Consider the following 15,371-nt stretch of genomic DNA (forward strand, 5'->3'; position numbering starts at 1 on the left):
TGTGCGAATGGAGCACGCCTGTACTTTCGACAATGTAATGATGATGATGTATCTTTTTACAACACTACCGCATCCACCTGGACATTGGCAACTCCAAGAACTACTTGGGAATGTAAGGCGCCGTTAAATATGCGGCGTTCTAACAGCTCCATAGAGAGGTGATGTGGATCCGGCATCGATGTCATGGGCATTGAGGGTTTGGGGAAAGCGTTGTTACTTTTTGTTACTTTCACAACTTACCTGCATCCTCTTGGCAAATTCAAGTGCGACGTGGATGTCAACAGATGTTCCACTCACTTGTCGCTACATATGCTTAGATCTGCAGTCCAGCTGTGTTGGAGAATTCACCTGGTGTTTCCACTGCTGTCATACTTGTGCTGGTCAGCTTGACACTCGTGCTGTGTCTTTCGCAACACCACCCTTTTCACTTTGTGCTGCATTCTGCAGATGTGCTGCTGAATGCTGTGCTATCAGCAGTGAGTGGAGTAGTATGACTTCGAAAGTAAACCTGAACCTGTTCGGCACATGTGCCCCTTTGCAACAGACTTGATATGTAGGCCGCTCTCTTGTCCTCAATTGTCTGACTGGCGCTATGTGCTGCAGGTCTTTGAAGGTGAAGGTTTCAAGAATCCCACCGACGAACGGCACTGCGTTAATTCTGTCAGCATCAAGTATGTGAAGAAAAAGTGAGCACGTCTTGCAGAGCTTGCACAATGGACAGCTGCCTCATCTCATGCGAGGCACCATTATCTGCGGACATCATGTCTCATCCCATGTAATGACACTGTAAGGAGTGATGTGTTTTTTTTTTTTGCATGCTGCATGCAGCGTAGTTGCCTATCTTATTGGGGGAATGTATACAGGCGGTAAGCCGAGGCTGAGTAGAACTGGAGATTGGGCCTGTTCATGTTACACCTTGTTTTCCTGTGTAATGAACAATGAATCATGTCAATCATTGTGAATGAGTATCTGCCTCGTCATGCAAATCATCAGGGAACAAGTATCTTTGTCAGGAAGGCTGAGTAAAAAAACGAAACTCACCCTGCAGCACTTCACTTTTATCATGGTGAAGCAGTTCGTGCACATCAATACATTGTTGAACAAACAATACTTCCGATGTGTACTTCTAATACTCTGGTTGACTGCGTCGTGCCTTCACACTGTAACCTCGTTGGAGTGCACGTTGAGAGGAGTGTAAATGCCTTGCAAACAGGTAACTCTCAAGCGCATTTATAAAATGCACATAGTGCCAGTATGTGGTCATTTGGAAAGGGCTTACCGGCACATGATGGTTTTTATGTTCAATATGAATACCACAATGGTGGAGATGTGATCCATTCAGCCACATACATTAAATGTTGTGGTAAGCCACAACACCTTTCAAGAAGGTGGATGGCGCAGTTTCAACGATTTACGAAAGTTGCGTTCGATACGTCACGCTGAAAAGGTGATAAGATCACGTCGCTGTATACATCGCGACCCGCAACACTGCCATTAATAGATGGCGCGGTTTAAATGATGGCAGGTTCCACGAGCAATGTGTGTGAGCTACATGTGTCACTGACATGCAAGGTATTGAGTCTAGGTGACGAACAAATTGCATGTACTGCTGGCATCTATATTCACATCCATTCTATTACGAACTCCTCCAGAACTAGCAGGACACGCATATAACAAATCTCATTCAATTCCCAAGCCTGCAAGGGCTCATCTACGATGTGTCCAGACATTCTGCGGGTGCACGGCATTCATCTCCTGCAGCGACATCTTTGTGCCTTTCTTCTTGCCCTTCCGTGCCCCGTCTTTTCGGACCGAGTCCTCTGCCTGCAGTGCATTCGACACCATCTTCGACGTGTTGCAAGCAGAGCAGTTGTCCGACGCAGGAGCATTGATGAGCGTGCAGATGCCGCAAGTCCAGCTACTGGCGCTCAACGCGGCGGTCGTTGCAGCTACGAGCGCCTCGGGGGGGACCCAGCTCCCCCCGTCTTGAGAGGAGGAGGCTGGCCAGCTGTCTGGCTCCGCGCCCTGTGCGTCTACAAACGCAGAGTGCACGAGCATCATTTCGGTCCGGAGCGTCTCGTTCGGACACAGTGCCATCATCTGAGGGACTTCAGCGGAGAGGCCTAAGGACACAAAAGTGCGGTGTGCCTCCTTTGCATGCATTGAGCCGCGCATGAAGGCCGATGTGGTTTCTCGGAACTCTTGGAACTCCGTCGCTGATAGCTTTGCCTGCGCACCAGCATCGGCAACATCAATTCAGGCGCTGCAAAGCCTCACGATGGGACGATCAGTCTGTGGCTTGTTCCGCTCTGACCAAGCTTGCCCAATCAATGCGGCAGCGCACCCTGGGATGCAGTCATTCTACTCTGGGCCAACCCAGGTGTTGAAGTCGCATTATCACAGAACAAAACTGTGTTCTGTGATGGCAAGACAGTACCCGACGCGCCCAGGAATAAGGCACAGCGTCTGCGGCTACCAACCCGACAAGAACATTTGTGATGACTAAGACAACAGCCCACTTGTCAGTCATGGTAGAACCTTCACACCAGATACGCTTCAGGATGATCCCAGAATGGTGTGCAACTGCATGTTCACTCAGCAGCGATGGCAAAGTCGTTCAGCTCGGTTTCAAGAACGAAACAAACGCAACCGGGGATCACACCAAGGCTCATCGGCGAACACAAAACCCATGGAACCTGCCCGGAGAGCTTTGGCCTCATGCCTTGACGCAGCGTGCTGCATCGCGGGAACAGATATCCAACACAGATAGCAAGGACGTGCAAAAGCCCGTGCGAGAGCATATATACCTGGTACCAGATATATGTACCTGGTACCAGGAATGCTGATAATCATGATCTGATTGTGTAGGTGCTGATCCAGTTAATGTGCAGCCAAGTACGCACATTACTAGTACGCTTTTGTGCAGTCCTACAAGGAGGGCAAAGCAAAGCAGGCAAGCGCTCTCGCACATGAACCCGTGCCATCAGCGCTTCGTTGGCGAGCCGAAGCTCGTCGCTGATGCCACCCTCCCGGGGCTTTGGTGCCTCAGAGGGAGCAGCTGCCTGTTTGGAGCCGCTCTTTTTCTTTGGTGCCAAAGAGGGGAAGTCCGCTACAGAGCCCAGCACAGGCTGCCGATCAGGCTCCACTGGAGGGGGGGCCGCGGCCCTGCTGGGGTTTACACTGCTCCAAAGCGGGGGTGGAGGCACGGCTGGGGCCCGCAGGCGCCGAGTCGGGGAGGGAGGGGAACGCCTCCAAGGCCTCTGCAGTCGAGGAGCCTCGTGCCGCGGCTGTTGAGGCAACCCGCGTTGGCGCCTGCTTGTTCTGAACCCTCCCCCCCCCGTTTGTGAGGTGCGTGACTGCACCATGCGGCGCGGTTGAGCCACTCTGAGTGGGGGCTTCATCCCTGGCCGGCGCCGCTTTGCTCTTTGAAACCCTCACCCCTGAAGCGCGTACTGGCGTGGCGAGCGTTGGCGCGTATGATGTTGACGGACCACCGAGGGTGGGGAAGTTGTCCGCGGTCGCTCGAGGAGAGGAGGACGGCGACAAAGCTTCCTCGGTGTCGTGGGCATTGCTCAAGAGCTCAAACGAGTTGACATCCGAGGCAATAGACGAGGACCGTTGCGCGGAGAAGTTCCGTGCGAGTACGTGGTTCGTTGAAGGCGTTCCGGAGGCTGAGGCCTTTCTCGGGCCCCGAAGGGCCTGAGGCGCCCGCTCCAGGCCATCCGAGAAGGGGGTTGCTCGAACTCCATTGCGTGGGGGAACTGCAAACGGTGTGAACCACAGCGCGAGATGAGCTCTCCGCCCTCGAGTGGTTGAAGTCACGTGCGCCTGATTCACGCGGCCTTGGCTGCTCTGTCATGTCCATTACATGCTGTGGAGGCAAGCCGCTGGTCGAACCAAACCCTGCAGGCAGCACGGCCGCTTGTCAATAGTGGATCCTGATCCAAAAAGAAGCAGCAGTCGTGGGTTTTGACAAACACAAGCAAAGACGATCGTCGAAAGTCAGTCCTTTGGTGCAACTATCGAAAGTAAGAATCGGCACCACAAACAGGGCAACAAAAACGAGGACGCGTGGAAAGACTGGAACTTCCAAAAGCTGGCGGATGGTCACCACGGACAGGAGAGGGCAACATGGACGTGGGTTCCGAAGGCGAACGATGTTACAACTATGTATAAATCAAGTATGTCGCGACCCAACAGGACACGTTCCGCAACACAGATGAAGTTGCGGGGGAGAGCGCACCGACGGCTTCACGCTTGGCTTTCTCTTTTAATTTCTTCTTGGCGCCCTTGGAGAGCGCTGCGCCGAGCGACGGAAAGTTCCCGCCCGTGATGTTCTGCGCCGCGTTGCGGCTGCCAGCCGTCCCGGCCCACCGCCCTGCAGCAGAGCCGGCAAAGGAGGCAGCTGCAGACGTTGGCGCGAGCCCCGGGAAGTGCTCCTCTGCATGCAGGGGCACCGGTGCCGGGGGGGGGCGCTGCTCGGGCCTCCTGTGCTGACTGCTCGAGGGTGGCTTGAAGCTCTCGGGCATGCGAATCGCGCGCACGGGCTTCTCGTGCACGGAGGTTTGCGCGTATGTCCACGCTTCCGCCTGCGCCTCCCCCCCCTATGACGATCCCTACTCGTACCTCCTGCACGACCTCCTGTGCCGTGTACTCCCCTTGGTTGCTACTGCTTGCTCCGAACTGCACGCAGGTGCTGGGCGTCAGAACTACGGGCACTTGAGAGCTGTAATCGTGCAGAATGCATACACATGCGACACACCGGATGATACCCCAGCATCCTGAGCATATTCATGGATGCAAGATGCTCAGACGGATATCCGTGTTGTTCGCAATTCACACCAATGGCTCGCTTGCTTGATTGCATTTTGATCTGCCAAAAGGTGCCATGTGGACATGGTGTGCGAGAGAGTTATTTCTTGCCAGAAACCCAACACTCCATTTGCTGTCCAACCCCTGAGCTGCGAGTTGCAGATCGTACTAAGCGTGGCCAGCCCTCGCACGTAGCTGACAGCGCCGGAAATGAGTCAAAGAGGAACAGCAACAACGTACATGGAAGGCCGCAGGCATCCGGGACGCCTGCCGCCGCTCCGCGTTGGTCATTTTGACCTCATCCTTGTGCTCCTGGGCGATATGGCGCTTCAGCTCGTACTCCTCGGCGAAGACAACGAACTTGTCGGCCAGGCATCGCTCGTAGGGGCATGCGTGATGCTCGTTGCAGAAGTGCTTGTGCAGCTCTTCATAGGTGGGGTAGTACTTGTGCTTGTCTGGTTGTCGCTTGCGGCAGATGTGGCACTGATAGTGCTCTTGCTCCATGTGCATGTACAGCTTCTGATCATCGTAGAACCTCGTTTTGCAGAAGCTGCATCACACGCACTTGAGCTGTTGATTAAATAAAACAAACAAAAACAACATTTCGCAATGACGGCATGAGCGAACTGTCAATGATGGAGATGGTGGCGATGTTCTTTGTAGAAACACGACCCACTTGGACCCTCAAATGCCTGCAGGTGCAATGTCCCAACACTCAAAACACCATTTGTACCCTTACATACCCCGAACCCCTAACGTAACCCCTAACACCAAGGTTGGGGGCTCCAAGTGCAAATTGGTACCACTTGGGTGCAGTACAGGACTCTCAGCAACAGCGACATCCCCCGTGACGACTCTAAACGACCTTAAAATGATGATGGCCATGTCGGTATCAACGTGGTGCTGATGAGAGTGATAAAGTGATTTCCGTTCATGAGCTGTATCACTTCGAATGTGCTGTCTTTGTTGCTATTGACTGTTTCCTGCCGCTATCTATGTGACAAAATGATGAAGTGATTTCCCAATCCGTCCCACCACCTGCCCCCCTCCTTCTGGCATGGGTGCATTCAAGTGCACAAGTACATCAGCCAAATTACAGATCCAGTTCCCAGAGAGATTACTTCCTGCAGAGACTACATGACAGATAGCGTGTGTCATTCCCCAGGACTGCAAGTATACATGTCCTTAGCAACTACATCGAAGACAGAGGCCAAGCCTGATCTATACCTGGGAAGCCTGTAAATCTCAAGCGACCCCAGCTCAGACATTTCGTTGCTGCATCAGCTTGCATCAGCTGGAAGCCCGTTGGCATGATGCAGAGGAGGGAGGACGCACTTACACGATGGATGGCCCTTGAAGTTTGTCTCAGAGAGCGCGCCCTCTTTGTCTCCCTTTTTGTTGTGCTCTTCGAGTGAGGCCTTGGTGTAAAGCTCCTGCTCCGAGACAAAGACCTGCCGAAACTCGAGGCACAGGTTGCAGAACTGCAGCGATAGCCGGGCCTTGATCACGCGCTTTAATTCCTCTATGTTGCGGATGTTCAGCTGCGAGGAGGTGACAGCCGTGAGCAGCGGGTGAGTCAGGCCGCACGAGTTTTTGATCAAGTTGAAATGGTCCTCGTCATCGAAATACGCTTCTATGGAAGCCAGGCGCCAAACACGAGGAGCTCCGCCGGGTTGAGCTTGCTTCTGCATGTGTCGAAAGGAACGATTGAAGAAAATGAATCAATCATAAATGAATCAAGGACCACGCCATGTCCAAGGCACACACTGAGCCGAGAGGGGCGTGCCCAAGGGGCTTCGCCTTCATGCCCTTCTGCAGCGCCAAAGGCACAACAAGGATTGATTGATCGAGTGATTGAAAATGGTGGCAGGGGGCAGATATGAGCGTCGTTTCCGGCGATGGCAAGCGCTCAATTTCATGAACGATGTGTTGCCCCACTCACGGGTCCTGATCTGGTCAGCATCGTCCCATACTGACCTGACGACACTGGTCGGTGCTCCATGCACTCAGGAGTCAACATACTCCGCTCAGCGATATCTACTCGTGAGTGACACGTGGGTAATTTGGCGATGTATATGCATATTGCTTCGATGTCGCGGATTCACATTACCACCGCTAACACGCCATATACAGCATGCAGGTTCTGGGCTCCCCAGTGCACCTCAACCATCCCACACTCTGACAATGGTTCACGACTGTATCGTGTTGGACATGATTCATGTTAATCAGTTCGTCTTATGCAGTTCGTCTTATGCGGTTCCTGGTTCCAAGATTCTCAGCTTGAGGTAGATTGCGAGCAGGGTTGTTTGGGAGCCTGTGCTGGGTCTTTTTGCCGCTACTGGCACCCTGGTTGCCCCTGCGACCCCGAAATGCTATCTATTAATTCAGCCATACCAGCAGATGCACGTCATGATTCAGGGTTTTGAGGGTGGTGCAAGGCCATTGAGTAGGAATGCCAGAACGATGCGCAGAGACTCTTGAGATTTACGAGTCCGCCAAACGCGCCGCCTTTCAGCAGAGGGATCTTTTCGTCAGTGAGAAGGATTGCCTATGGATTTGATTGATATGAGGCTCGTGAAGAAAGTCGGCAGCAATTGGACTATGTCCAGCATTGTGTGACAGCAACAAACCCTGGATTTCCTGAATGTCGTTTTCTACATATTCTGAGGGACCTTGGAGCCAGGAAGGCCACAAGGTTAGCTCAGTGACGTGAATTGCAACATCTAGACCTTTCGCGTTTGCAGTGTTTGATATCGGTCATCACGCGCGTGGCAAGCTCGACATTTAACGTTGCTGATGGCTCGAGCATTTCACAGCATCTTCTCGGAACATCCAAAGTGCCCTTGCTCAGGTTACTCATGTCCATCTACCTCCTGCCATCCACAACCATGGGCATTTGCGTCTGAACATCTGTAATACCATCTGCCATGTTGTGCACACCCAGCACGCCATCGTGCAAGGCCCATCCTGACGAGCAGCTACCACGAAGCCTGACACACGATGTACCACACCTCATTGCTCCCAGACAGCACTACAAAAGATAAAACACCGTACGAGATTTGATACAGCCCACTTAGATCTTATTCGCTGGACAACGATGCTTCGTAAGTGACGTGTGGAGCGATGCAGGCGCGGGCAGATCGTGCACGGCTCAACCTGGATGGCAAAACATTGTGATAGATGGAACCTACCTTCAGATCGAGAAAAGCCTCTGGAGATATCCGCCTGGTGTGCTCGTCCATGTACTTGGTGACAAAAACGACCTCCCACGTTGCCTTGCAAAACACGCACTCCCTGCTGTTTTGCAGCTGTCTCAAGCGAGCTACACATTTTGAGCACACAGTATTGTGTCCACACGGACCAAACCCGCAAAACTCTAGGACATCCGCGCAAATGGAGCAGCACTCCTCCATGGTCAATAAGCGCAAAGGGCGCAGCGAGATGTTTCTTTGTTGTGGTCACCGTCGAAGTATGACTTGCTCTTGTCTCGTATGGAGCAACTGCTGCACACGAAGTTGTGGCATCCGATTGTCTGACAGAAAGCAAGTGCTGCAGGCTGCCGTTGTGTCAACACTGAGTCATGATACATGATCTAGGTCTATCTATCGAACATTGGGACATTGAAGCTGTGGATTCCAAACTGAGTGTAATGATCGAGACATTTTTTTGCCACAGACCGTGTTGTTGCGTTTCGAGGCAGGTGAGAGAGGCAGTTGCGGTTGCTTCACCACATACGTACACTGTTTGCCCAAGGGGGCCTTCATACTATGAAGGCGCAGCACTTACTCATGCAAGCGGACGGAGGATATACTGTAGCAGTCGCTGTAGCCTGGCAGTTGTGATTGCGATATCATTTTAGTGTCGGTGGCGATGGCAAACTTGCAAGCTGGGCACCGGGTGCTGCATAAAGTGGGAACTGTCGATAGCTGGATCAACCGAATTGATCTGAGGGATAAACGGATTCGTTTTCTTGATGTCAGTGGCGAGGTACGTTCATGACGCTGAAGCAAAATGCGCTGTATAGGGTTGCTTACCTGCTCGTTCATGGCCCACCTGGATCCCGGGTGCCATAAGGCGCACACTCGTATTGCTTGCAAATCCGCGATTGACATGATCTCAGGGGTAAGCAAATGTTACCCACCCCTGGTCGTCAAGATGTTCTGCATTGCTGTCAGCGCTCTGAGCTCTCTGTAAGCCAGCCAAGCCAAAGTGGAGGAAGTTTGACGGGATGCGACACCTGGCTGTTTGCAATGAAGCTTTATGAAATTCCCATTCCTCTATTGCCTCGACCACCGACATCTTGAACACGCTCGCCCCTTGAGTCCGCTGCTTCAACAACCTTTCTGTGCAGACCATCGGCCGAGTGGCTGCTGTCATCTCAAAGGTTCTTCAGGGAAAAGACAAGCCTACTTACAACCCAACACTGGAGGAGGGCGACGTGGTGGTGGTGATCAATGCGGACAAAGCCGTTCTCAGTGGTGACAAGGTGACAAACAAGACATATTATCGGCACTCTGGAAAGCCTGGAAACCTTCACACGTCCACGCCGCAGGATGCTATTGCCAAGTTTGGCCGAGCCGAGGTGCTATGGAAGGCTGTGGATGGCATGCTGCCCAAGAATGCGCTGAGAAAGGTGTGTTTGCGATTTTGTTGCTGTAGGCACCTCGTGGCAGTTGTGATTTCATCTCCTGTTGCTGGGTTGAAAGTTCCTCGCGACCGTAACAATCTTATACCATGGCTAACAAACTCTAAACACCAGCCACGACTGTCGCTCTGAGAATACTGAGCGACAGAGACGGCTCAGCCATAGACAGCTTGGTAATGACAAAACATGATGACTGTTTGGTTCCGAAGGTGCTCATACAATTTGCGAACATGCTTCTGAACGTGGTAGTCTTGTGGAAGTATGCATGTATGCGTACGCTGATTGTCATTACATCACATAGATAATGGCAGGAAAAGTCAACAAAGACAGCACATTCGAAGTCATATTCAATGATGAGAGTTGCATCATTACATCACATACATAATGGCAGGAAATAGTCAACAAGCAACAAAGACAGCACATTCGAAGTGATACAGCTCATTCAACGGCAGTGGTCGGAACAAACAAGCCAGTCATAAATGTGGCCGCTCGCAGGAGCTAAAACTTGTGGAGAGCGCCGTTTCATGACAGCATTGCCCCTACATAGGCAGATGCTGAATTCCCGTAGCGACAAGCACATACGCTGATCATCAGCATACACATTACATAGGTAACATCAAGAATCACTCGGCACAGGGTGAAAGCAACCATGCATTCGCGCCTGAAGCAGTGTAACTCATTGAACTTCAGCGGTCTGCACAGGCAAGGCCTATACTCATCATTACATCACATAGATAATAGCAGGAAGTATGTATGTATGTCACCAAGCAACCAAGAAATCAGGTTCGAAGCAATTTACTCATCGCCTACATCACACTGTTATCATCGTGTTGATCAACCAGTGGTCTTTGGCAGCCTCGATTGCTGCAGAGGTGGTGCCGTCTCCTCGCTGGCTGGGTATCCACACCTGTGACCATGTTCTGTCAGAGTGTTCCGGAAGGCCGTGCCGTTACCTAGTTGAGTTAGCTCAACTTCAGAGGGCATGTCAGGTCAGGCTTTTATCAGGCTGGTCCAGGTACGCTTGCCTCAGGTGATGGTAACGGTAGCACTGATTGCCAAGCACTTCTTGGCGTTACCAACCATGTGGATGCGGTAGTGTTGTAAAAGTATACATATCAGCTTGAACTCAATTCAACGTGCAACCACATGCCAATCAGTGCCAGCTGACATGCAGCGGCGGCTGAGGAAACTGGTCATCTACAATGGCAGTGAGCATGACTTCAACGAGCAGTACATGTTCCGGATGACGATGCCGCCTCGAAACATCAAGCCGAGCAAGACGAGGTGGAATCTTCCGGAAGGCTTCCACCCTATGAACCCCGCCGCTTACTTCTCGGCCTGGAAGGGAGCCGACCCTGACTGGGAAGCCAAATCGCTAGAGATGCTTCAACGCCACGCCGAGGAGTTGAAGGACACCCCTCCCGTGCAAGAGGTGCTCAAGACTGAGCGCGAGGGCTTCCGGTTACAATGATGCAAGCCTCCGAAAATGCTGCCAGCCCAAAGAAGGCGGCGTTGACGATTCATATATTCGGGTTGTGAATTTAGGCGCGAGTTCAGCTCTAGATCTGGCTGTGTCGTCTGCCGTTTTGGGCTGGCGTACTTGTTTTGTTCTGTTTTAATCGGGTTTTGAATGCAACTGGGCATTGGAGTATGGACGAGACAACCATGATCTCCATTTTTGTTCAATAGACACTAATAGCAATGTTTCTTGTACATCGATGCAGTTGTGCCTCATTAACCAACGCCTCAGGAGCCACATTTGCATTTACAAGCAATGTTGTTGACTCTGGTGGCCAGGAAGCTTCTCTTGTGTTGCAAGTTTTGTGATTCAGCTTGTTGGTCCTGCAAGCTGAGCCTCAGCCTAACAAATTTTGCTGAGCTCGCGAGACAGGTGCAAGTACATACGTACACATTTGTTAGCTAGACGTTCGTTCATGTCCTGAAGGCGATGCACAGCGTGCGCTTTAATTGCCATCAGGTCATCATATTCTTCGTGGCACCATATCTTGCACCTTCTCGCGAATGTTGCGCCACAAGAAAAAGAAAAGAAAATCAATTGGGAATCACGTCAGGTCCACGCAAACGAGCACTACGCCTACGAGGACACACCCGAAGGGCTTCGGCCTCAAGCCCCAGCGCGGGAACCCGCGCAGGGAGAACAGAAAATTGAAGAGCATCACCAAGTCTGCGCCAAACGGCAGCATCAGGAGTTGCGCCAACAGGGTGGATAATGACAAGCGCACAGGGCGCCAAAGGCACGGACGGCACATCGCCAAAATTTTTGGCCACTTAAAGTGGCAGGCGATGGCAATTGCCAGCGCCAGGCAGAGCCGTCGCGCAAGCACTCTCCGTGATCCTCAAGATACATCGATGTCGCCACGTTGGAATTCACGGGTCCGTACTTGATGTGGTGCCACTGTCATCAACGTGTTTTGTGGTGCCACATCCTGTCGCGCCCCAGTACTTTGTTGAAACTTGACAAAGCTCAGATTTGCACTTGCGCATGAACCACATTACTTCCTGCCCTGCTGTTGCAGACCTTCTGAACTGGTACTATGATGCTGCAGTGCGAGTGGCGCCCACGGCGCCAATGGCCCGGATGATCGTGGACGCTCGTAAGGCTGAAGCCCTTTGGGCCGCGGGGTCGGATGCGGCATGGGAAGCGCATTGTGTCCCTTTGTTGCGCCACTTGCTTTCCCCTGCCTCCGCTTGTCCGGCGGACTGAGCTGCCCGGAGTGCCATGTTAAAGATTACACGATTGTTCTTAAACTTGCTCCGGATAATGTTGCTGCACTGCCTGCTGCTGCCACCTTTGGCGCTGTGCCTGCATTTCCTTTCTTGCCACCTAGCGTTGTTTTACCTTGCCGTGCGAATTCTGTCATTGATGAGTGTTTCTGGGATGCGGTGGAGCGGCACTTGCCGCCTGTTCCCCGGGCTGACCAGCCTGGCCTGAGGCCGAAGCCCCCTGGGTACGTCTCCCTCGTCGTGTTTTGCGCTGGGGACCTGGCATGATTCCCGATTGATTGATTGATTTATTTTATGAATCTAATGATGCCCTCCGCGGAATATACTCCAAGCGCAAGCGCTGACACCTGTACAGGTAGACGGCTTCCATACAATGAAAGTTTCACTATGAAGCACAGAAGATATGTATCATCCTCTGGTCTGGACCATAGTCGGTTATTCTATGGTCTGGACCATAGACTCGAATGACCTTATGGTCTGTGTACGCAACCATCTACTGAGACTGTGCGCACTACAGCTACCAACTGTCGTGTGCACATGCGTACCGATCAGATGGGTATGGCGGGATGCACGATACCTCCAACACAATGATGCAGCTTCTGTGACCCCAAAGGAATTCTCCATCAGATTTGAAATGGAAGAACATCGATCCTTGTCGAAAGATACATTTTACCGAATGGCACCGGTTCAAGTACGCAAACAGCCTCGCAGAGCTCGAGCCTCGTGCGCGCGCACAATTCTGCGGTACCGGTACTTCGATTCGTGTACGCAGGGACATGTATGCACGCACGCACATGTTCTTTCTTGCAAAGCATTGACTCCGGCAGGTTTAAGGTTTTAACATGCATGTATGCGTATGTGTGATCGCTATGTAGCCAATGTGTTGGCTGTTTGTTGACTACCTGAGGTGTGAGTGCATGCGTGATTCCTCATGTAATTGAGAGACTCCGGTTTCTCCCCACATCAGTATATCCTGTCATTCCAGAGTATAAACATTCAGGGCATTTTAGGACGGTGTGGCATCTCTTGCTCGAAGCTCACGATGGATTAGCCCTGACATTCCAATAATTATTGGTTATAACCACATCCATTGTCTGGGTTCACATGAGAGCAAATAGAACTGGGTAAAGTATTTCGCCCAGGAAAACACAGTGCGTGTCTCGAGCACAGCAATTGCTCGTAGAGTCCACCAGGGACAGCGTAGTCAAAGGCAACGTTGCATGCTTAACTACATTATGTTGAGGAGAGCATGTTTGGTGGGTGCATGCGTTGCTTTAGCTTTGGTGACGCTCGTCCCTTGGAACCACGGTTGCATGCATGTGCTGCATACCTCATTCAATGTTTGACAGGAAGCATGTTGAGGCATAGCATTCTGCCGTTTACATTCAAGGAACTGCAGCCACCCTGTTTGATGCAATGCCAACTCTTGCATTTCCCCTTGCATTTGAATTTTACCCTACGTGGTTGGACCGTGCATACGAAAGGCAGTGTTCAATGCGTTTTGTGCAGTGGTAGCTAAGCATGACCTCGAAGTACGACAGATAGTCATCAAAACGGCGTTCTTGAATGGTCTTCTCGAAGAGGAAGTGTACATGAGGCATCCACCAGGTACACGTGCACCATCAGGCACCGCATGCTTGTTACATAAGTCCATTCATGGGTTGAAACAGTCTCCGAGAGCAGGGCATCAAACCCTGAAGGAAAAATTCCTGGAAAAAGGGTTCACATGTTCGGATGCAGATCCCGCATTGTTTTTGAAGATAGCACCTGATGGTACGGTGCTTGCACTTGTGTACGTGGATGACTGTCTGATTGCTGGCAAAACTTTAGCGGAGGTTGAAGCTGTTCTCGACATCATCCAGAACTTGTTTGAAGCTAGAGATCTAGGCGAACCAGCTGACTTCTTGGAATAAATAGTGCGTAATCGAAGTGAATGCACTTTGTCTTTGCATCAGAAACCGTACATTATCAAGCTCCTGTCGGACTTTGATATGCTAGGGTGCGCGCCTAAAGAAGTCCCTCTAACTACGCTAAGCCATGATATCCAGACTTTGAGTCCCGAGCAAAAGGAACTCTATCCATCCTTGATTGGATCACTCATGCATCTTGCCAACTGCACTCGACCAGACATTGCACAGGCTGTTGCATTCCTTGCACGGTTCACCAAGTTTGCGGACTCGTCTCACTGGAAAGCTGGGATGAAACTTCTGCAGTATTTGTCTGGCACGATGAACTTAGCTTTGAACTATGGAACTGGCTCTGGACTGATTGGATGTACGGATTCTGATTTTGCTGCTGATGTCAAGAGTCGACGTAGTACCACGGGCATGACCTTCTTGCTGCACGGTGCTGCTATAACTTGGCAAAGTAAGCTTCAAGCAACTCCAGCCATCTCTACGACAGAAGCTGAATATCAAGCTGCCGGAGCTGATGCTAGGGAGGCTCTGTGGTTGCGCAAATTGTTGCCCATTACTGGTCCCGTCAAGATATTTTGCGATAACCAGGCTGCACTTGCTCTCCTCAAGAACCCAATGACCACTGATAGGTCTAAGCATATAGACGTTATCCACCATTTTGCACGGGATCGTGTTCTCTCCAAAGAAATTGTTTATGAGTACATCCCCACTAAAGATAATGTCGCTGATTGCTTAACCAAGCCACTGACCGGTGAGCTGTTTAAGCAACATGTCTTGGGTCTAGGAATGAAGCCTTCCATTGAATGACTCCTGTCTCCTAGAACCTGGGGAGCTGCCTTAGGCACTGAGTCTTTCTTTGCATCTTAATCACTTGCCCTTCCATATGGGGAGTGTTGCAGAATGACGTATTCTAAGTATGTTCATGGCATTGTGAGATGAATGCACATGGAATTATCTGTCATTGTCGTCAGTAAATACATTATGTGCACATAACATGTCATAATGTTCACATATCCGGTATCTACCTAAGCACTAAGAGCTGGCAGAGTGCACAAGGATGTGCACGAGTGTATGCGTGGCACTCTCGTAGTACAATCAGCATTGTTGGCACTTCCTAGCCTCCTAGGAACTGCATGGTGGTATGAACACAAAAGAGTATATATAGCTTTCATTTTACTGTGATTGTAACTTCGCTTCTCGAACTGCTGATTTCCATAAACTATGTAGCTAATGCGGCGAAAGTCGTTGGTTTT

General features: G+C 51.2%; 1 pseudogene; it reads left to right on the forward strand.

Annotated features, from left to right (window-relative positions):
- The first annotated feature begins 14,301 nt into the window (after window positions 1-14,301).
- LOC149808901 (secreted RxLR effector protein 161 pseudogene) lies at window positions 14,302-14,925 on the forward strand (annotated as a pseudogene).
- Window positions 14,926-15,371: the final 446 nt, after the last annotated feature.

This window comes from Nuphar pumila, unplaced genomic scaffold (assembly GCF_984573655.1).
Source record: "Nuphar pumila unplaced genomic scaffold, dmNupPumi1.hap1.1 HAP1_SCAFFOLD_2022, whole genome shotgun sequence".
In the NCBI taxonomy this organism is placed as follows: Eukaryota; Viridiplantae; Streptophyta; class Magnoliopsida; order Nymphaeales; family Nymphaeaceae; genus Nuphar; species Nuphar pumila.